General features: G+C 43.7%; 1 long non-coding RNA gene across 1 annotated transcript in view; it reads left to right on the top strand.

The window, feature by feature from the left end:
* The first annotated feature begins 5,722 nt into the window (after positions 1-5,722).
* LOC116103747 overlaps positions 5,723-22,767 on the top strand; it is a 60,325-nt gene continuing 43,280 nt past the window's right edge. The window contains exons 1-4 of the long non-coding RNA XR_004123560.1: positions 5,723-5,821; positions 5,911-6,036; positions 19,772-19,845; positions 21,599-21,703. This is a non-coding gene — a long non-coding RNA (uncharacterized LOC116103747). The remainder of the gene's footprint in view (positions 5,822-5,910; positions 6,037-19,771; positions 19,846-21,598; positions 21,704-22,767) is intronic.

Here is a 22,767-nt window from a genome sequence, read left to right as displayed (position 1 = left end):
CCTGCTTTCGAATAAGAGTGGCCTATCTGCTTTACCTACGTGGCTCCCAGGGGTTGGTTGGACAAGAGTACTTAAGCCTGCGCGCCCCCCCCCCCCGGGTCAAAAGATTGTTTTAAGGATCCTGAATAAGCTGCTTGAAGAAGAGCTCAAAGAGTCACGTCCTTTTTGCTGGTTAAGAGGGACGCGTCAAGGGGAGGGATAAAAGAATAGCAAATATGCACCTCCCATGAGGAATGTTTATTGTGCAGAGATAGTGGTTAACAATATTGCTCTCTGTGCTCTGTCCTCCTCTCCCCTGCACTGGCACAAAGTTTGGAAGGATCTAGTCCATTTTGACAGCGCGCTCTCACTTCAACAAACTAAAGCAAAGAAGTAACCCTGACCCAAGAAACTTTGTGATGACCTTCGTAAATGCCTCCCTAAGCAGGGAGAAAAGAAAGAGTCAGGGAGGACTCTGTGTTAGCATCCAGAACCTGCGGCAGATATACAGGCGGGTCCACAGACCTGTTGCCAGGACAACGGCTACCATATTCCCAGAATCCATTGGGTTCAACTCCCACCTTTACCTGGACTGCTACGTCATGACATACATATATATATATATGGGTACTCTTCTCCATCTTTCTCTCTTTTCTCTTTTCTTGTCTTCCCCCTCTTCCTGCGCCGCTATCCCCATCTCCTCTTAATTAAACCTCTTCCACGTAGAACTGTTTGTGCCTGGTGTCTGCAGACGCGTCCGCCGCGACTCGAACCCCAACACTCTGGATCCTTGCCTCTGGTGTTGGGAGAACACAAGTTCTGCTGGACCAGTCCATCATCTGCTCCTGAGAGATCCTAAGTGTCCTTTCTCCAATAGTGGCTGGAAGGAGGAAGCGTGATAGAGTCTTCAACACTCAACCCGCAGTTGTCCCTGTGTGAAGAAGCTTTATTTATTCCTTGCTCTGCCAGCACCTTGCATGGGGGTGTTTGAGACCCACCAACAGCTTTTCTAATGACATCACTCTCACCACATCTTCCCCAAGCATGACTTCTGTAAGTGTACCCCAAATACCTGAATGTTCCACCAGACACTCCTGGATTGCATCACACCGAGTAGTATCTGTCATATGTGTTTCCAGAGTGCTCTGAAATTCCATCCCTTCATGTCAGATAATTGCTTAGCTGAGTTTAAGGTAAATATTTGTTTAATATCACCTGCACTTCTGTTGCCAAGCCCGTCTCTGTTCAAGCACCCGGAAGAGCACTGGCCCTACATGACATGTGAAACTCACTCAGTGACCCAAGGGCTGACTGGAAGGTCTAGATTCAACAGCTCTCTTCAGCCTCATCTCCGGATTCTCTCTTGTCACACCTGTTTCAACCGAATATACCACTGACTGAGTCTGGCCTCATCCTCCTGTGAGAACTGGGTACCTGAAACGGAGGCTAGAAATGAAAAGGGATGGGCGGGTAAGAGAAGGATGAAGCCAAGACAAAGTTTTCTGATCAAGGCTCAAAGTTTAATATTCAGCTCTGTGTTTATATAGGGGGGAAAAACCCACAAACCCATCCTTTGTTTCAGCTGGATTACGTTGCAAAGCAAGCTCAGCAGGCAGTCGGCTCCTGTAGGAAACTGCAGGTGCAGCAAGACCTCCACCTAGGTTGGGAGCCTCCGCCCTAGGTCAGCTAGATCAGCAGAAGACCAACTGTGGTAAACAATTAAAGTCTGTTTAGCCTGCTCAAGGCTCAGGGAAGGGCACACCTCCCCCAACTCTGTGACTTTCTTTATAGTCTTCTCTCTTTCCATGTCACTGGAAGACACTTAGGAGTTAAGATAACACACTAAGAGTTGTATTTACTAACTTTCCCCTCCTGTGAGTTCATTGCCACCTCGTCAGGTAGCCATCACCACCGTTACAGTGTAGAAGACCCTCATCGGCCAGGGGCTAGCTAATCTCTTCTTCATTTCTATGGGTTTTTCTATCCTAAAAGACATACTTCCTTCAACAAGGCCACATCTCCTAAATAATATCATTCCCTGTGGGGCCCCCAGCCATTTTTATTTAAACCACCACACTTAACCATTGTTATTATCTCAGGTTAATTGATGAAGATCATGCTAATGATGGTGACGATTGTCACCCTAGTAGTACTGTGTGAAACCTTTGACTTGCATTTCTCAGATGGCTTAATTTTGGCCTTGGCCATTTGTGTGTATTCCCGTGAGGAGATTAATTCAGAGTTTCCTGATGTTGCACAGACAGTCTTGAAATCACAGTCCTCCTGCCTCAGCCTCCTTTGAGTGCTGGCATTATAGGTATATGACACCACATTCAGCTTCATTTGTACATTTTATCTGGAGAGATGTTTCCTGTAATGGTTTGTCCAGTTTTAATTGGGTTATTATCTTTCAATGTTATAAGATTCTTTGCTTATTCTGAGTGCTAGACTCTTCTCAGAAAATTAGACGGGCAGATACTATCTCCCAAGCTGTGGGTCCTTGCACTTTCTTTATTTTATTTTATTTTATTTTATTTTATTTATGAGTATGAGTGCACTATAGCTGTACAGATGGCCGTGAGCCATCATGTGTGTGGTGAGCCATCATGTGTGTGGCTGCTGGGAATTGAACTCAGGACCTCTGCCCGCCCTGCTCGCTCCAGCCCCCGCTTGCTCTGATCCTGCTCGCTCTGGCATAATTCACTGTAGCTGTCTTCAGACGCACCAGAAAAGGGCGTCAGATCTCATTATGGGTGGTTGTGAGCCACCACGTGGTTGCTGGGATCCGGAACTCAGGACCTTTGGAAGAGCAATTAGTTTTCTTACCCGCTGAGCCATCTTGCCAGCCCCATCCTTGCACTTTCTTGACAGTCTTTGAAATATAAAATTTAAGTTTTAATGAAATCTAGTTATTTTATATTTGTTTTTACTTTTGTACTGTATCTAATATTACCCAATTTAAAGCATGTTAATACAATGATTTACAGTTTTTTTTAAGAAGTAGGTTTTTATTTTTTATTAAAGTTTTTTTTTAAGATTTATTTTACATGTATGAGTACACTGTGGCTGTCTTCAGACACACCAGAAAAGGGCATTGGATCCCATTACAGATGGTTGTGAGCCACCATGTGGCTTCTGGGAATTGAACTCAGGACCTCTGGAAGAGCAGTCAGTGCTCTTAACCGCTGAGCCATCTCTCCAGCCCCAAAGATTTACATTTTCTATGTTGTTTTCTTCCTAATTCATAATTTTAGCACTTGTATTCAGGTCTTTGACCAAATTGAAGTTAATTATTCTATGCAGCGAAATTATCTATCAACAGTCCAGCCGCGGCAAAAATAATCAATAGCCTGAGGTGTGGCAGTCAGTCAGTAACATGGCGATTCACCTAGTCTAAGAGTGTCACCACTTCTATATAGGTGACCCTATTTAGGGCATATAACAGTAGGAGGTTGTAGCCTTCTTAAGAACATACATACATACATAGTAATCTGCTTATGGTACCTTAAGTTCATAGATACCCCACAACACAAACCCAGAGCTCCAAGAGATGCCCCTCAAGGCCGATGGCTCATACTGTAGTTTATTTGTGTGTGTGTAGCCCATCCCTCTCCCTTGAATACCACATTTCCACGTGACCCTGGGATATGGCTACCCAATCCCAGCATCTCCCACTCAAGGTCACCTCCTCTTTCCCCTCCTCCAGCCAGCTGAGACTCCAACTTCCCCTTTTCTATGCAGCGCAGTTCTTCCCTCACCCAAGCTCAAGGTCCTTGTCCCTCACTCCTCCCTCTCTCCACCCTTCCCCCAACATCTTATCAGTTTTACATAACTGTTCCTTTGCCCAGGTCACCTGTCAGTGGCCTGCTTGGCCCAAGCTCATTTCATTCTGAGACCTTTCTATTATTCGTCTTCTAATTTATCAGAGCACAAGACTTACGAGCTGCAAGAGTAGTCTCTAAAATTCACTCTCTGCCTCAGGAAAGCTCAATGTCTCACCATGATTTCTCAAATTTGTTATAATATGAAAACAACTTCAAGGTCAGAAATCCAAGGCTAACTTTCTCTAACTCCAACCAGCCCTTGGATCTTCTCTTTCTGCTCTCACCAGAAGTGTGTTCTCTGCACTTCTGGGCTTCCCGTCTTCACAGATTATTCTATTACCATTTAAGAAAGGGGCTGCTGCTGAGCCTCCAAGCCCCACCCCATGTACGTTCATCTCAGCGAAACTCCCAACAGCCTCCCACATGATTTTATGTGACATTTACTTCATTATTCGTAGTGTATAGCACAATGTCTTGGGCAAGCACATCCTTAGTGGATGTGTATCACAGTTGGCACTGAGCCAACCAGCAACTGGGAAGCTGAATCATTTCAGGAACATCTTCAGAATATCCCACCGGGGACCCAGATCTCAGTACTTTGAAAAGTTCTCACTTAGGATTCTGAGGCACATCACTGTGAACTTCAAAGCCATACACTGTGGTGCATGTCTGCAATCCTAGCACTTGGGCAGCTGAGAGAGGATGATCATTGTGAGTTAGACACCAGCCTCAGATACAGAGTGAGTTCCAGGCCAGCCTGGAGCACTTATCCAATTAACCATTGATAATTAAAATATGCTGAACACTAGTTGTGGGCCAACCACTGTGAGTGCCTCATATCATCTGTCCTCAGAGAACATCACACAGTAGGCAGCTTTGTTTTCCCATTTTGAAGATTAGGAAGTACCAGCTTTAAAATGCTAAAATATTTGCCTAAGATCTAAGAATTACAGATGAAAGGAAGCCCGCTGGATGTCACTTAAAGCAACTTTATATGGGGCTAGGGAGACAGCTCCATGATTATAAATGTTTACCGCTGATTCAGTTTCCACCACCCCTGGCATCTTACAACTGTCCATCACACCAGCTTCAGGGCATCTGATGTCCTACTGTGGCCTCTAAAGGCACTAGACCCTCTTAATGCATATAGAGAGAAAACACTCATACCCATAAAATAAAAATAATAAATAAATCATTTAAAATACGTAAATAAATTAGATGAGATGTAGTCATCACTGAATGTTGCTGACAGTATGTGGGAGGACTAGAATGGTCCTCCCCAAGGACTGATTCTTTTTTCCCCAAGAAAACGCAATGCAAATCTAGTAACTGAGAGCTGTTTGCGCCTTTTTCTTAGCTTCCTAACTTTGGACAAAGCATTGCCCTCTCTGAGCTTCTGCTTTCCCTTCTGTAAAATGAGTATTATAGCACATACCTGCTAAAAGGTAATAGACAGGGTGATGTGGGTTAAAATGTGTAAGATGTATGTAGTAAATGATTACTAGACTACCTGTACTGTTGTTATAACTTCGTATTTAAATACACACAACATTCCAAGGCACTCATTCTGAGCTTTCGTCAACAGTGGCAGGTTGAGTGTCTTGACAGCTTGAGTGGCAGGCAAGGCTGACTCTCAGGGTAGAGCCAGAATAAGTGGATTTTTCTTGAAAATCTCCTATATGTCAAGGCTTAGACTGGGTGTGGGGGTGGGGCAGTAAGAGGGGCGAGGTCTTCATCTACAAGTAGCTTAATTTTTATTACTAAAGACCTACAAGGGAATTTTGTTATGTGATCTACAAAGTTTGCCTATTTGGAAGGAAGCCTGAGAGGTTCTTGGGGGAACAAGCTACGTCAGGGGTTCTCTGTCTCTGAGCCTTTCTGTGGAAAGTCTCTAAGCATGATCTCATTCTCAGACTCTCACAGACAGCAGAGGTGTGAATCTGGGGTGTGTGGAACACGTCTGTTCCCATGTGAAGCTCAAGCCTTCACACTTCCTGTTTCATTGGGCCATTCACCGAGTTGAGTCCACTTCTTTTTTCCTTTAATGTGCTTTGGAGTGGGGAAAGGAGGTGATTTTAATTTCTTTTCTTTTTTTCTTTTTCTGCAGCAAGAAGGCAGAAATAGGAAACCTTCCAGCTAGTCAGCCTGCCATGGGACTACGTGTGCTGTTTTAACACTTGAACTTGCACAGATCTCTAGAGTTTGCTGCTTCATTCCCACTGATTCTGATGAGGTAAGAATTACTGTTGTGTTTTGAGGCTGTGTGTGTGTGTGTGTGTGTGTGTGTGTGTATAGTGTACATGTGTGTAACACATTAGAGTTGTATCCCTGAGTTTGGTAGCAACTTTTTAGTTGCTTTTCAGGGTCATTTACAATGACATAAACTGTTAATAATCACCATCAGGGATGTGGTCCAACAAATGATATGACTTTATTCTAGCTGTTGCCTGGGTACCCTTCTCCCTCCTTCCCTAAGAGGGCTCCACCCTAACCTCTCTCGTATAAGCCACTAAAAACAGTTGTAGGAATACAGACACTCGCCAGGCAGTAGTGACGCATGCCTTTAATCTCAGCACTTGGGAGGCAGAGGCAGGCGGATTTCTGAGTTTGAGGCTAGCCTGGTCTACAGAGTGAGTTCCAGGAGAGCCAGAGCTATGCAGAGAAACCTTGTCTCAAAAAAAAAAAGAAAGAAAGAAAGAAAGGAAAGAAAAGAAAAAAAGAATACAGACACCTGCAGACCAATGCAATAGTTGGTAGCATGAATGCTGTGAGTGAAATTGTACAAAAAGAATCTGTATATGAAGGAAAATACTAAAATCCAATGCATGAAAATAAAATAGAAATTCAAACTGATAGAGTCATGTTTTCTTTCATCCTGTTTTTAAAATCATCCTAAATGGTATTGGCAACTCCCTGACTTAAACCATCAAGGAACTTTTTGAATGTCCCGATTTCTGTCCCTGCTTTGTTATCGCAAAGCACACTAATTCAGTGCAGAAACCAGAGTCAAACTCTGTGGGAATGAGAGTGAAAATTGTCCCACACCGGCACCAGTCAAATGAAGGCACTTGGGAATGACTGGCTTGAGCAAAGTCCCTTCTGGCTCACTGGTGTGACCGGTAGCAGATGGATCCACGTCTCCGTGGATCAACTCTCGTGCATGAAGTCGAGATAGCGTGAGCTTGCCTGGCCCACCTCGGAGGACTGTGGTCAGTGAGACACAACTAAGTAGACATGATGGCTCCAGGGCAGACTAAAATGACACAAACTCCCAGGATGCTTTTCTCTCTCAGCTTAAGTTATAAACTCATGTCCAGACTCCTGGGATTTAGATGGTTTTTGTAGAAAATTGTTTGTTCCAGAGAGACAGGAAATGCTGGAGCTTCACACATTTTCCCCATTAAGAAAACAAAACCTGAACTGATGATTTATTAGGGAGAACAGGAAGTCGGCTCTGGCTTAAGGGTCCACATCCAAAACTCAGCCAGCACTGAGAGGTATTTGACTCCACCCAGCCTTTTACTCCGGCCAGACTCCAGCTTTGCCAAATCACCCACATGGCATTCTCCCCGAAAGTCTGTGCGTCACAGAAGAAACAAGACCGCCATCTCTGTATCCACAAGATGCTAAATCAGTGAGGACCCAGCCCTGGTCATTCCTAGGAAAGCATTTCTTGTTTATCCAGCTTAGCATTTCATCTAAAAGCTGGGAGCGCTACTAAGCTAAGCCTTAGAGTAGTTAAAAATATGTTCTGAGGTTAGAGATATTCTTATGGAATTATAAAATAGTAAGGTCCTTAGGAAAAACTGTGGGCACCTCAAAAACTAAAATACAGGATCATCACGTATTTCAGCAACTGAGCCCCTAGGTACCTACCTGAGAATTGAAAAACATATGTGCAAACAAAAACTTGTATGCAAATTTTCATAGCAGCTTTGTTCATAAGACAAATAACAGGAATAACCCAGATGTCCATCAACTGATGAAAGCATATATCTATATGTGATATATCAACGTGATAGGATATTATTTGCCAATGAAATGAGTAAAAGATTAAAACCATTAAACACACCATTATATGAAGTACCCAGAATAGGCAAACTCGCACGGGCAGCAAGTATGTTAGTGTTGACTGGACCGGATTTCTTGGCTATTTGTTGGCTACATCTCAGATTCTTCCTGAGACGGTCAAAATATTTTGTAATTAGATAATGGTTGTGACTGTGCAAACTGAACTAACTTAGTAGCGTTAAGTGAGGGTGCAATAAACTAGGCCGCTCCATGAGTAAAAAGAAAGGTATTTTAAGAGATCAAATTGCCAAGATTATATCTTGGGGTGGGACAGGGGCAGAGAGGAGAGCAGTGGCAGAAAGGCAAGCTGATGTCTGTCAGCCGGGTGGGGTTCTTTGAGCTGCTGCAGGCTCTGCAGAGTGGCTGGGAACTAGATGTCCTTGCCCTAAGTAGTTGACCTTTGGATGGATTAAGGGAGGTTCCTGGGAGCTTAAGGGAAACTCCAGGTAAACAGAAACCCACCTCCAGAACTCTGTTTACCCAATAATAATCCTCCAGTTTACTAGCCCAGAGTCCTTCTGTTTAGAATGTTATCACCAGCTTAGGGAGCTGTTTTGGACCCAACTAGTAAATAAACTGAAAACCATTGGAGTACATACTTTAAAATGGTAAGTTTTGTGTTTTATGTGGCTTATATTAATGTTTAAATATAAAAACTTGAGTAAATAAATTGGTAATAAAAGGAAGGTTGAGGTAGATTCCACAGAAACCAAATCGCTCAGGTGGGATTATACTTTATTGAATCAACCTTAAAGAGATTAGTTTGCCACTACCTGCCCTGATTTGGAAGGCCCCTTCTGTTGAAGCTTCAATAATGTGTGTTCAGTATATATATCCCCAGGAGACTTTAAGTCAACAACATGCTACAGACATATTAAGTCATTAAAAATTAAATTATGACATTTGCAAGGAAATGGTTGGATCTGGAAATCTTTATGTTAAGTAAAATAAGCCAGATTCAGAAAGACACATTCTATATATCAATATGCACAAACTAGCCTTAAAATTATATATGCAAGAGTGGGGTTATGTAAGTGGAAAAATGTGTATGTGTGGTGTATATGCAGTGTGGTATGGGGTGTGTGTGTATGTGTGTGTGTGTGTATGTGTGGTATATATGCAGTGTGGTATGGGGTGTGTGTGTGTATAAGGGAGGAGAGGAGAAGGAGGGGGGAGAGAAAGAGAATCTCACGAGATAGGAGGATGGGCTTCTAAGGGACTGGTTAATAGAATCCATGTGACATGACAGCAGGAGAAAAGCTGGGATGTAGGAGACAAAAGGGAACCAGCCATGGGCAGGAACCAGCCATGGGCAGGAACCAGCCATGGGCAGGAACCAGCCATGGGCAGGAACCAGCCATGGGCAGGAACCAGCCATGGGCACACGAGGGAAAGCAGAGGAAGAAGGGACAAATTAGAGGCAAGTGTAATGACACATACATGAAAATAATAGAACACACTGTTTTATATGCATAAAATTATGTATTATCTTGTTTGTAATATTAGTAAAATTATTTGACTACAATTTCTATTAATAACTACATTCCCTTCATGGCTCCCACTAGATAATTTATACCCAATTAATGATAAATGAATGAATACCTATGAAGAAAATCCCCAATTCAGTTTCCTAACTGACAAAATCTGCTAAGAATCATTAAGAAACGAATCAATTTTGGGAAGCAGCAGGAAAACCTGCCTGGCTTCATTATCAAAATTATAATCAACAGGAGAAGAAGAAGGGTGGAGCCAAAATCCAAGTAAACACAAGCCCCTGCCCTCAGCCCCCCAAGTGTTCAAGTCTTCAGTCTACTCCCCAAACACTAGAGTTTGATGGTGAATTACTGTGACCAGAAAATCCCACACTTAATACTCCCTTCACTTTCATCAGAGAAAATCCTGAAATAGTTTCAAAATAAAATTAAGTGAATGTCCTTAAATGGTTAAAGTGAATCTACTTCCTGTAAAACATTTAGGTAGAAAAGAGACAATGTTGATCAAGCCATAACAACTGTATTCTAGAGAACTCTAGTGATTGGAGGGTATTTTCAGGCTCTTGGGACAAGGCTTGCTTTTCAACAGCTCTAGTTCACCCTGTCCCACTGCACTTGCCGAAGGCACAACCATGCTTTTCCTCTTGTATTTTACCAATTTTCAGTGAGATTTTCAGAAAGATTTGGAAAGACAATATTGAAAGGATTTGACCCGAGCCTGGCTCAACTCCAGTAAACAATTCCAAGGCCCCAGCAGCTGTGTCCAACAGATGTGTGAGCTGGGACATGGTACCCAGCTCTCAGTAAGCCACATCAGCCAAATCCTTGATTATAGGGGAGATCCTGAGAGCCAGAGACTCAGAGGGCCAGCCTGAGACAGCCCTGCCGAGAAGGGTCATTCTTGGCCGAGAACACAGGCTTGTGGATCTCCAGTTAGGTTTTCCCACAGGCTCTTCAATCATCTACTGCCAGAATGTGGTTCATTATGCTATTTCCAAACCATAAGGAATATGCTAAGTAAAAATTTGGAAACCTAATGCAATGAAGGTAACCGTAATGGTTTCCTCCAGGATCATAAATCTTATAAATACCCTAAGTGAAGGTCTGCCCCAGTTTTCGTGACAAGAAAAATAAATAGATACAAGTCAAATCTTCCATGCCTCACTGTGATTCTAGTGACTGAAACTAGTTGAGAAATTGAGACTTTCCTCCCCCAACCCCTCGTGAGTTTAGCTGTCTCCTTCAGGTGGCAAATTCAGTGGCAGACACCAACCCCACTGACTGCCACGCCTTTTCTGAGTTAAGGAGGAAGATGGAAAGCCAGCCTTGACCTCAAGCTCTGCCAGAATGGAGTCACATAATTTATAACAGAACTAAAGAAGATATCATCTGAAAATTGGCTGTATATTTATTTTTCTAAGACACAAGTGCTCTCTGGAGGTAGCACCCCATGGTGAAGTGTGAGTGCTGTGGAGGCATGGAGGAGCAGACTTCATGAGGAGAAATGCAGAGGCCATTGCAGGGTAGAGATTCCTTTGGGTCCAACAATATCTATTCTGGTCTCTCTCTTTCCTCTCTCTCTTCCTCTCTTTCTGTCTCTCTGTCTCTCTCCTTGTGTGTGTCTGTGTGTGTGTGTGGTCCTCTCTCTCTACATCTCTGTCTCTCTGTGTCTCTTGTTCTCTCCCTTTCTCTTTGGGGGATGGGGGGGGGCTCAGGAGGATAAGAAGGGGGTGCGTGAGTACTCATTCAGCATCCACAAAGGCCGGAAAAGGGTGTCAGGTCCTCTGGATCTGGAATACAGGAAGTACTCCTAAACACTGAGCCATCTCTCTTGCTCTGGGTACATTTTAAAGTTGGTTCCTCCAGCATCTGACCCAGTGATTGAGCCCTGAGTAACCACTGGCAGACGGCTCTGAGAATAGGCTGCCATATTGCTTCATTGTATTGAATCCGATACTTTGGAAATATAACTCTGAGAACTCATCACTGTGTAGTCCTTCCTAGACTGCTGTAGCTGGAAAAGGCGCTGTGGTTACTTTTAAAAGTGCTACAGGCTAGTGCCAACCTGGGCAATGAAAAGCCCCAGAAGCCTCTCTAAGGACCTTCCATCATAGCATCCCTAAAGCCGCAGACTGAGCAGGAATTGTCAAAGGTAGTGGTCACCATTGGAAGAAAGCCGTATCGTGTGAGCTAGGAAGGTATGTTGGGGAGGAGAGGCGCTACTAGAGAGTTGGCTCAACAGCTTCTTACCCTCACAAAGGGCCTGGGTTCAGTTCCCAGCATACACAATGGTGATTCAAAACCAAATATAACTCCAGGTGTAGAGGATCTGATGCCCTCTTCTGATGGCAGCAGATTCCTGTAAACGTGTGGTACACACACACACACACACACACACACACATCATGTTTGGGGTTAAAGGCTACTTCCTTCCTTCCTCATATTCTAGCTAGTCAGTCTAAAATACACACCTCTGACAGAGACCATTGACAATCTTGGCTTTCTTTATTCACCACCAAAAGAGTCTTAGGCAATATACAGAGTTTTAAAGAATTATTACTCTGTGTTATACACAACATTATAGTATATCTCACATCAGGTAGGAACAGACAGGCAGTGGGATGAAAGACGTTAGTAATAGGTCTTTCGGTAGGCTGCCATTCTATCTCCTAACAGAACTCACTGCAGATGGAGCTCTGACAGCCATCCTAAACCATGCAGCATCCTTGACATTAGAGGCTACAAGGGGGAAATACGGCTGGATCCTGATTCTAGTGACATAAAAAAACATACAGAGTTGACATATTAAATCAACATTCACTAAGCCAGTCATTCCTTGATTTAGAAGAGTTAAATCTCTATCTAGTGGGTATATAGCTAGATGTCTTCTGCATGAATAATTAATTAAAATTAATTCTTCATTGAAACAGAACTTATATCACATAATCCACAACATTATCTTTGGACTAAAAGATAAACGAGACGAAAGGATTATATATTTAACAGAGAATCCAGGAAGGACAGTGTTCTTTCATTGCATTAATCTTCTGAGGAACCAAAAGAATAACTCAATTTCTCCTACGGTCTGATATCTTTTTTTTTTTTTTGTAAAGTTCAATTTTACATTAGCAAATTCTGAAGGAAATGTAAGCAAAATTACACTTTCCCAACATAATTCTGAGGCTCTTAACTGTGGAAGTATGAGGAGACTTATTCCATGTTAAAATGAAAAGATTAAAAAGAATAAAAGCGACTTGATATTTCACATGATTAACAAAGGCTTTAAATATGAAGTACCCTTCAGGACCTGCATTGCAAGAGGCTGGGAGGATTTAGACACAGGGAATGTTCTCTGGGCTTCACAGAACCATTCATTTTTCTCCCTTGGGTATTCGTCCACCTTTAACAAAGTTGCATTGCCAATGTGTCTTCTATTATTTTAATGAGAAGTGACATAAAAATTATAATTGCCTCCAAAGAAAAGTTACAAGTTTTGGGAATATCAAGAGATCTGGGGCTTTTTTTTCTTGCATTTCCTTTTGCGACCAAAATGTTGACATGCTTCATCTCTGTTCATGTTTCTTGAAGTCTCAGTTTCTATAAAAAGAGGAGAGGCAGATTTGAAAGCTATGGCACCACTGTGCCCACCAGGTTAGCCCTTCAAACAGACTCATTTAAAAACCAGGACAGCCTGGACCTCTGGCGGCAGACACCTCCCATCTCTCTGGGTCACATGACCATTCCCTGTAAGAGGCTACTCTACCCACTGGAGACCCACCTGGGAGTAGATATGCTGAATATTCTCGACATTAGACCTTTGGGGCCACTTGGTCAGTAAAAGTGACAAATACAGAGTAGAGATCATGTTCTCAGAAGAAAAGATTTCACTGTCTGCCTTGAAGTACAGCTGACAGGATTATTTATTGCCACTGTGAAATTTCTCAGGAAGGCTCTAGCCCTCTAGCATTCCTAGAAAAAATGCTATCATGTATGGGCCTCCCACATCCCCTCTGATCAGCTGCCCTGATATGGCCTTTAAGGACTGAATACAATTAGGACGGAAGAATCATCATTTTAAATCTTTAAAATCTGAATATGACTGAAGATCTTTCCAGCTGGAATCATGTCATTTCTAAAACCATCCTCACTTGAATGGAAAACTTTTCACAAGGTGAACATAAACTCCAGGGCATATTTGAATATCAGAAAGACTTCATCATTCTTCAGACTTGAGTACGTTTGTGAGTGAGCATGGACACATACACATCATGGTGTATGTGTGTGTAGGGGTCAGAGAACAAGCTCACCTTTCTATTGTGTTTAAGGCAGCATCTCTTCAATGGTCAACACTGTACACAGCAGTATAGCTGGCCCATGAGCTTCTGGGAATTCTCCTGCCTCTGACTTGAGCACATCAGCACTAGAATGACAGAGCTATGCTACCAAACCCAGCTTTACATGGGTTCTGGGATTCTTTCTAATTGTGATTCTTACCATTGAACAGCAAGCATTTACTTAAAGAATCATCTCGCTGGCCCACCCTTCATTTTTATAACCAACCCTTGCATAGAAGGATCCAAACTAAAAAGTAGTGGAAGTCAGAGCAGTCTTGGGTACCACCATGAACACAGAATTCTCTCTCACACACACCCTCCCCTCCCCTCGATTTCTTCACGTTAAAGAAAGAGGCCACCAGTCCTCCTCTCCAGCAGACAGGACTCTGGGAAGAATCACTGAAGGACAAACTCAGAAATTCTTGGAACTATTGCCAAACAGAATAACAAGAGTCGCTGTGGGTTCAGGCTATTCTGAGAAGCCACATTTGGTCCAAGTGGGTAAGCCAGGCATAAAGCCTGAGTCTGGGCTCTGAGACCTAGCATGGGAACTGAAAGCTACAGCTGTCAGAGGCCTGCCTGCTTCCTGCCTCTGTCTACCATGTCTCTCAGACTGATTACATCCTTTTAACTTCTTTTTTAAATTGAAATAGAATTACATCACTTCCCCCTTCCTTTACTCCCTCCAGCCCCTCCCACGTACCCTCCTTCCAACTGTCCCCATGCCCACCCCCACCCTCAAGTTGATAGCCTCTTTCTCTTTGGTTATTATTTATCCATACAAATGTGTGTGTGTGTGTGTGTGTGTGTGTGTGTGTGTGTATGTGTGTATACACGTGCACATGCACACGTGTGTATGTGTATCTGTTTACATGAATATATATAAATGCAATCTGTCTGAGTCTGCTTTTGTTACTTGTGTATATATGGTTTCAGAACTGACTACTTTGCATTAGGCAGTCAATAAGCTAGCTCGTCTCTAAGAAAAGCTAAGTCCTCCTCTTTCAACAGTCACTGGTTCTTTGTCTAGGGAGATGACCCCATGAAATTTCCCTCTTACACATTCTTTTCTTTTCTTTTTTTTTTTTTTTTTTTTTTTTTTTTTTTTTTTTTTTTTTTTTTTTTTTTGGATATTTTATTTATTTACATTTCAAATGTTATCCTCCTTCCCAGGTTCCCCTCCACCAACCCCATCCCTTGTCCCTTGCTTCTGTGAGGGTGCTCACCTACCCACCCACCCACTTACTCACTCCCACCTCGGCTCCCTAGCATCCCCCTAAGCTGAGTTATTGAACCTCCACTGGACCAAGGGGCTCCCCTCCCATTGATGCCAGATAAAGCAATCCACTCTACATATGCATTTAGGACCATGGGTCCCTCCATGTGTACTTTTTGGTTAGTGGTTTAGTCCCTGGGAGCTCTGGGAGGATCTGGTTGGTTGATATTGTTGTTCTTCCTATGGGGTTGCCAACCCCTTCAGCTCCTTCAGTCCTTCCCCTAACTACTCCACTGGGGTCCCCGTGCTTAGTCCAATGGTTGGCTGTGAGCATTATGTTACCATTGGTAGTGCTATGTTTCAGGTCTGGTTCACACTTCCATTTCTAGAAGATACTGTTCTGAGGAAGCTTTCCTAGTATTCTGGCTCTTACAATCTTTCTGGTCCCTCTTCCACAGTATTTCTTGAGGCACAGATATAGAAGCTATGATGTAGATGTAGCCATTTGGGCCTCGGCTCCCCAGGATCGAATTGTGTTCCACTGTGTTTTTCTAGGATGCTTTGAGGAGGGGTGGTAGCCACACTTATCCAGGAAAGGTGGCTCATGCCCAGAGATTGCAGCTTCTATTCTCCTACCAGATACATGTAAAGATGAGTCCACGTGTAACGGTAAGCCAGACCTATGGAAGGAACAGTGACGTTAGATTCTTATTAGACCACGGGACTGGAGATGCCATTCTCGAGAAGGGAGTTCATGGAGGCAACCACTGAGGAAATGAGATGCTGAGTGGGCTTTGGAGATTGAGTAAGGGTTGCATGTGTGGTTGGCGGAGTGCAGAGGCTTTGAGTAAAGTCTGAGAAAGCTGTAAACAAACGTGGGCAGTGGGAGTACACACGGAGTATAGCAGAGAAGCATGCAGCCAGACAAGGGGAACGGGCTGTGGTGCTAAAGGAATTGGAGGCCTCTGAGTGCTGGAGGGTCCTGACAGGGCCATATGCTTTTGGGGACTGTAACAGCATCACACAAAGAAATCTGTGTGCCTGGCACAGATCAGTGCTCGGTGAACTCAGGAACAAAGCTGTAGGCGATTTTACAGCATTCTTTATTTCTCTTAGCGTCACACACATTGGAACTGAAAGGACCACAGGTTTAGAATTGGCCCATGAAGTTCCTGGGCCAGGAGTCAGGTGTACACATTGCCTTACTGTGGAAGTGAGAATCTAATGGGGCCCAGGGAGCACTGAACCTAGCTCCAGAGGCTTGTGTGCCAGAATTCTATACCTGAGACAGCAGCCCTACATATTCATTCAGAGATGCAGAAAGTTATCTGGAGTGGAGGACTGTACGGGTGGCATTGCACTGTCACTTTAAGAGCAGACACTTTCTCAAGGGCCAGTGAAGAGCCGGGAGCAAGTCACCGTGCACCAGAAAGAAGAGGAATGGGTTGTAGAAGCCGTGTGTCTAATTTGTTCTTTGAGTCATGTTGATGCCTGGATTTTACAAATCACTGGCTGGGGTCGGGAAGCTTCTTAATATATTCCACATGTATTGACTAGTAACTCTCACACACAGAAGTCTACCCAAACTCCTGACTTAACCACCAGAACCCTGGAGCTGAACAGCCAGAGGCCACCCTCCCAGTGTTTCCTCATGTTCATGCTTCAGTGAGTTAGTGTCCCCTGACCTAAAGGAGGTAAATAGTGACAGGTAAATAGTTCCAAAGGTTTTGTATAAGGGGTTTTGCATTAGCATATCAATAAAACAAAGTTTCCAATACAGACTTTAAAGCAGTGAGTCAAGTAATTCTTTGTTGTAGAAAGAGTGCCTGTGTGTTGGAAGACACCATTGGCCTCTAAGCACTCAATGCTGGCTGTAAACTCTTCAAATACTGACAATTAAAAACATCTTCGGATATTGCTCAGTGTACCCAGTGAGGAAGCAAGATCACTCGCCAGTTAAAAGCCACTGGTGTGAAAACTGTACCTGGCCTGACTAAGCCTCGACCATCACTGGCCCCTACACCATCTGCTGCAAGGAAAGGACTCTCATTTGCTCTCCCAACAATCCAGTGAAGTAGGCGTTCTTCTCCCCAACTTCGTAGACTGAGAGTCAGCGCAGTAAACATCTTGCCTAACGTCACCCCTGTCCAGTATTCGCTCTTGCCAGCAAGTTGAGAGACAGGCTCCTCAATCTGTCTGTCCATCCATCCAGAGTTCACACTGCACCTGCTCAGTGCGAAAGGCACTCTCACCAGGTGGTCATTGGAGACCTACCCTTGGCACAGCTTTTCCCCCATGAGGAAAACAGAAGGGTGCTCACTAGTCCCTGGGCCAAGCACCAGGAGCTTATACCTTCCTCCTGCACTGAGTCTGAAAGCTCCTGGGTTTACCCTACCCCCCAGGATAAAACTCAGCTCAAAGTTACTAATGTCCTGCTCAACTCACTGAGTTAGAGGCCACCTCTTAAACTTTGTCTACCAGGAGTGGATCACTCCAAATGGGCCTGATCTGTCTCCTTGAGAATGTCCCCTCCTAGGACCATGCATTTCCACATCTCTGTTTTTGCCTCAAAAAAAAAAAAAAAAAAAAAAAGAAGCGAAACACCATAGGCATGACTACAGAGGAATGCAATATTTGGGCTGACTGACTAATAACTAATGAATAGCCTTCTTGTATCTCTAACTGGGGCATGGGCATGTAGAACTGACTAACATACTCCATGAGATCACAGCTGCTCCTAGAGGACTTTAGGACCCCATATAGTGGAGTTTTAATGGGAGCAGAACAAGGAGATCATAATAACTGTACCATTGGGGTATCCCAAGGTTGAGTGTCTAAGATGTGTGAAATATTTATAACAGTGCCCAGCACATAATGGATACCATTAGTAATAATGATGTTTTTCTTGTCTCTGAGTAAGAATACATTACTTAATTGAAAATTGTTTCAGTAGAAATTTGACAAAGGGACATTCCACAGAAAGATGCTAGATAAAATGATCATGGTATGAATTTCAGAGGCAGCAGAGATTATTACTCACTGCCTAGGCCACTGAGATAAGTGCTTTCACAAGAACACACAAGATGCAAAGATAATCTGCAAAAGCAGTAGGACAGTGCACAGTCCCCAGGTCACAGGCAGAGAGGAGAAGGAGGAGGTTTCAGACCAGAGATCTCAGCCAGAGCCCAGACAAGTAGCTGACGAGAAGTGGGGTTTGTGATTTGTGACCTGGTACTTCCTGCCGCATGGTAGTGGTTGGAACGCCAAGGCCCTGGGGTGTCCCCTCCACTACCAGCATGACTTGCAGGGTGCTGAAAGAGATGTGAGCGGCTCCTTCCTCTTCACTCTGAAGACCCAGGCGGAGTGCATCCCCACAGAAACTAGGAAATAGACACTTTCAAAAGATAAGCTTGCGTGTAACCGCACAACCTGTGTCATTTCATAATTCCGAGCTTTCATAACCTGGGTTCCCAGGTAGTGCGAGGATGACAGTGCTGGGTGATTTGCTCAACAATATTCTAAGGAGGAACCTGAAAAGTTCCCAAGTAAATTGAATACAATTTAAAGGTGTGTGTGTGCATGTGTGTGCATGTGTGTGTGTGTGCATGTGTGCGTGTGTGTGTGTATGTGTGTGTGCATGTGTGTGTGTGTGATGACCTTCTGATATTTCCTATACCTGAGTTGATGAGTGCCCTTTATCTTCTTAGTCATTGTCTCATTCTCCTCCTCCTCCTCTTCCTCTTTCTCTTCCTCCTCTTTCTTCTTCATGATAAGGAATCTAAGAATGTGTGAGGTCTTTTTTAATCCCTGCAATTGATTAAAATGCACAGTGACATTTAAAAGCCACTAGTCTTATGTCCTACACTTATTTCAGTGCACCTGCTCCCAGCCTGTTGAATTGTGTTCTTGAGAACTTCCAACTGCCATGTTCAGTGGCTGCTTCTCTGGGCTCATTCTTAGCTTTGCTAAGGCAGTCTTGAAATGGGCAGTGCTCCACTGTGTGAAATTTCTCTATTTTCGGACAACTGAGACTACTCAGGTCAGCAGCCCTGGTCTCTGGACATGTCTAATTTCTCCATCCATTTCCAGATGTGAGCAGGAACAACAGTCAGACTACAGTTTCTTGGAGGAGCTCAGTCAGTCACATCATGGGCTTCAGATACGTCACTCCTCCAGCCTCAGCTACCCTCAAGCTGGACGAATCCATATGGGTTCTTGGTCTTCAATTTAGCAAGTCCCCCAAAATCATGTTCCCCAAACATTTCCACAAATGCCGACTTCTGTCCGTTGGTGTCTTCCTCTCCCCACACCCCCACTAAAACTGACTCAACAGGGGGCAATGTCTGTTGCCTCTCCTCTCTTTCCCTGTACCTTCTTGCTTTTCTATTCTTCCTTCGTAATCTTTACAGTAATCCTTCTTTCATGTCTCCGCTCTATCTCTAGGTCCTTTCAACCTACCCGACATTCCCAAACCTCTATTTCTCTTACGTCTACTGCCTTTAACTAGTTTTAAGTTACACACTCAATTCTTTTTTCTTGAGATTTCATCTCCTGGTCCCTTCAGGATACGGAACGGTCTCCTCCACTGAGCACCTCTACCATATATATGCCCCTTTCTGCTCATGCCGTAGACACCACTTACTGCCTGTTTTCTTGCACAATCTTCCCCTGCCACTAGATTATAGGTTCTTGAAGGGAAAGTACTTTGTCTAATATCCCCTCAAACTTCCATCTCATAGCACTATTCCCACGTTTCATAAATATTATTGATCAGAATGGGCAAAACAGGCTTTTTTGCTTCCTCAAAATCAATACTAAGTCTAATACTGTCTTTTTTTTTTTTTTCCAACAAAGGCTAGAGAACTGTGCTCCATTCTGCAGCAAGGGCAGCTCACACACATGCAACCAGGCTTCCTCCTGTCTTCCAGGTCAGTGTCTATACCACTGTGCCCTAGTTGAGGGGAGGGGCATACTAGGTACCAAGATAAACAATACACATAGCTGTGCTGAGAAGCTCTGGGTTCCAATGTGTCTGTGGCCCAGTTCCTCCTACCCACTATCTGTGTCTCCTATCTTCAGTACATGGATCCAACTGAGAAGCCCTTTCTCTTTGTTTTGCTCTCTGCCATGCTGGTCAGTGAAGGACATGGTACCTGCCTTTCACTGAAAATAGACGGACAAATACAAAAGACAGGCATAGTCATGCCTTCACATGAGTGCGGCAGGACAGAGTGAACTAAAGCGGATGAATTTCAAGCCTCGCCCAAGTGCTTGAAAACATCCTCCATTTACTAGAGTTCTCTAGAACATAACTACTTCCGGCAAGCAGGAACCATGGCACTGCAGAGCACAGCCCTGTGGGTGTTCTTCCAGTAGGCTGTGTTTGTTGCTCCCTCCTGCCTGTCCTAGGATGCATTCAAGAAAAAGAGAGGAGAGAAGTGAGTAAAGTGAGTAGCTTGCCCCGTGGCAACCATGGAAAAGTTAGCAAGCTCGCACCTTCAGGGCAGGGTAAGTTAGATAGACTGTAGAAATTTTGAACACTCTTGTAACCATCAAAATAATGCTTGGATGTGGGGAGCTCTCTGGTACTTGCCAGTTAACTCTTTTTGTTTCTCATAATGCAAAAAAGAGTTAATACAGTACATCATTACATAATACAAAAAGAGTTAATTACATAATATGTATTACATAACTAGTCTCTGTAATTTCCTGTACTGTTTATATGAATTTACGACAAATAACAATAAATGCTGTGATCTAATAAGTGGGGGATGGGGAGTGGCGGAGAGACGTGCCTGCAGAGTGACCCTGCTCCATCCACATCCCTCGCTCTTGTTGCAGTATCCACTTCCCTTCTGGTCTGGTCAGTGTACCATCCAAGGCCAGGTCATCCTGCTGCACTGGGCTCTCTGACTTTTGCTAGTGAGGGGGACGTGGGAGACATGCCCAGAGTTTAAAACAGCAGAGGCACTTTCAAACAAAAATGATCAAGGCAGCCGTGACCCTGCCAGAACAGGAAAGCCACTTCAGGAAGGTGACTCTGCATGTTAAGCTCATTCTCTGAACCCTTAAATGTCATCTTGTGGATGTTTTTTGGAAAAGAGACTCTGCCTAGGGCTTATGCGTGGGTGTCTGTCTTTGATTCCCTAATTCAGGGAGTGATTAGGGAAGAGAGAAGTGAAATGAGTCAGATACATTTCTGAAGGACTCCCTGGGCAATTTAGCAGAAGGAACTGGGTCTTAGGGTTCTGATATGGAAAGATCTTCAAGATATTTGGATTTAAAAAAAAAAAAATCAGTTTGAGAGCATGCCTTCATTTTCATATGAATAAACCTAACTCCTCGGCTTTAGACTATATGAGTGCCATGTAAATGCACAGAGGAAAGTCAAAACATTACAAGGAAGAACTCTTTTGGAAAAAAGAACTACAGAGGCACAAACTGGGATGTTCATTTTGCTCTGCGTGATGTTATACAAGAAGGCTAGAATAGCAGTTTCCTTGCACAATTTGAAAAATTAAAATATCATTAAAAGAATACAAGAAGTACCCAGGACAACGAATGACCGAGATGGCTTGGTACACATACTAAAATAACTTCTGGGTGGGAAAATAAAATTACTCCAAAATGGCCTATTTTTGTTAACCCATCACCAAGTCCTAAACACTCTCTCTTCCTCAGAATAGCTATAGAACCAGCTCAACGTTTGCTGCACAGCTATGATTCCAGAGACTTGGGAGGTAGAGGCAGAAGGATCAGGCATCCAAGGACATCCTCAGCTACACAGTGAGTTCTTGGCTAGCCTGGGCTACCTGAGACCTTGAATCAAATATGTGTGTGTGTGTGTGTGTATGTGTATATACATGTATACACACACACATACATGTGCACATACCCATACACACATATACACACACACATATACATACACACACACACAGAGACACACACACATTCAACTACTTCCCTCTGACTCCCTGACTTTCCATGTCTAAGCTTCCCCATGGCTCCCACATGGGACTGCACTGAGTTCCTCACTCTTCTTCCCTTGCTGTGGGTCTCCATCTCAGATGCCACCATCCTGACTTCCTCAAACACTCTTAGTACGTGCTGTCATTAAACACACTGTGGACTTTAAGGATTGCTTTGTCATCTGTCCATCTTACTAAGATCAAGACTCCATTTGGTCAGGCCTGTATTCTTGATTGTTTACTCCTAGAACACGCATCTGCCTTGGGCCTGAAGAAGCCACCTGCACATAGAATCGTTCACAGGTGACAGAGGCTGTGCCTAAAAACAGAGACCACTTTAATGATGTCTATAGAGAGGGATTAGTTCAACTCAACCAAACAGAGATGCCAATGGCCTATAGAGTAGCAAGAAAGGCTAAAGCCCTAAATAAAGGAAAGGGGACTGAGAAAAAACATGGCCTTTTGGGAATAACACATACTGGAGAGAGCAGTTAGAGTGGTGTTGTCCAGTGTTTTTAGTAAGAATCACCTAGCCAAGAATGGTTACCCATCCATAGGCATGATGAATACACCCTTACCTACACCCACTCATACTGTCTTAGCCATGCTCAAGCCTGAAGTCATCAGGCCTCCACTGACCAGGCACTGATGGTGATAAGAACACACCCAGTGCTTTGAAGTCAAGCAGCCCCATGTTCAATGCTAGCCTCTCAGTTGTGGACTAGGCATTTAACCTCCATCTATCTCTTTTTCATTGTGTATCAAATATAATGGGAATACTAGCTACATTTTGGGCAGGGTCTCTATAAATTAATCACACACATGTATAAATATATACAGCTAAAAAGCCCCAGGCCCTGTTTTTTTTTTTTTTTTTTT

This window comes from Mastomys coucha, unplaced genomic scaffold (genome assembly GCF_008632895.1).
Source record: "Mastomys coucha isolate ucsf_1 unplaced genomic scaffold, UCSF_Mcou_1 pScaffold21, whole genome shotgun sequence".
Classification (NCBI taxonomy): Eukaryota; Metazoa; Chordata; class Mammalia; order Rodentia; family Muridae; genus Mastomys; species Mastomys coucha.
This window is presented reverse-complemented; position numbering and strand designations above follow the sequence as displayed.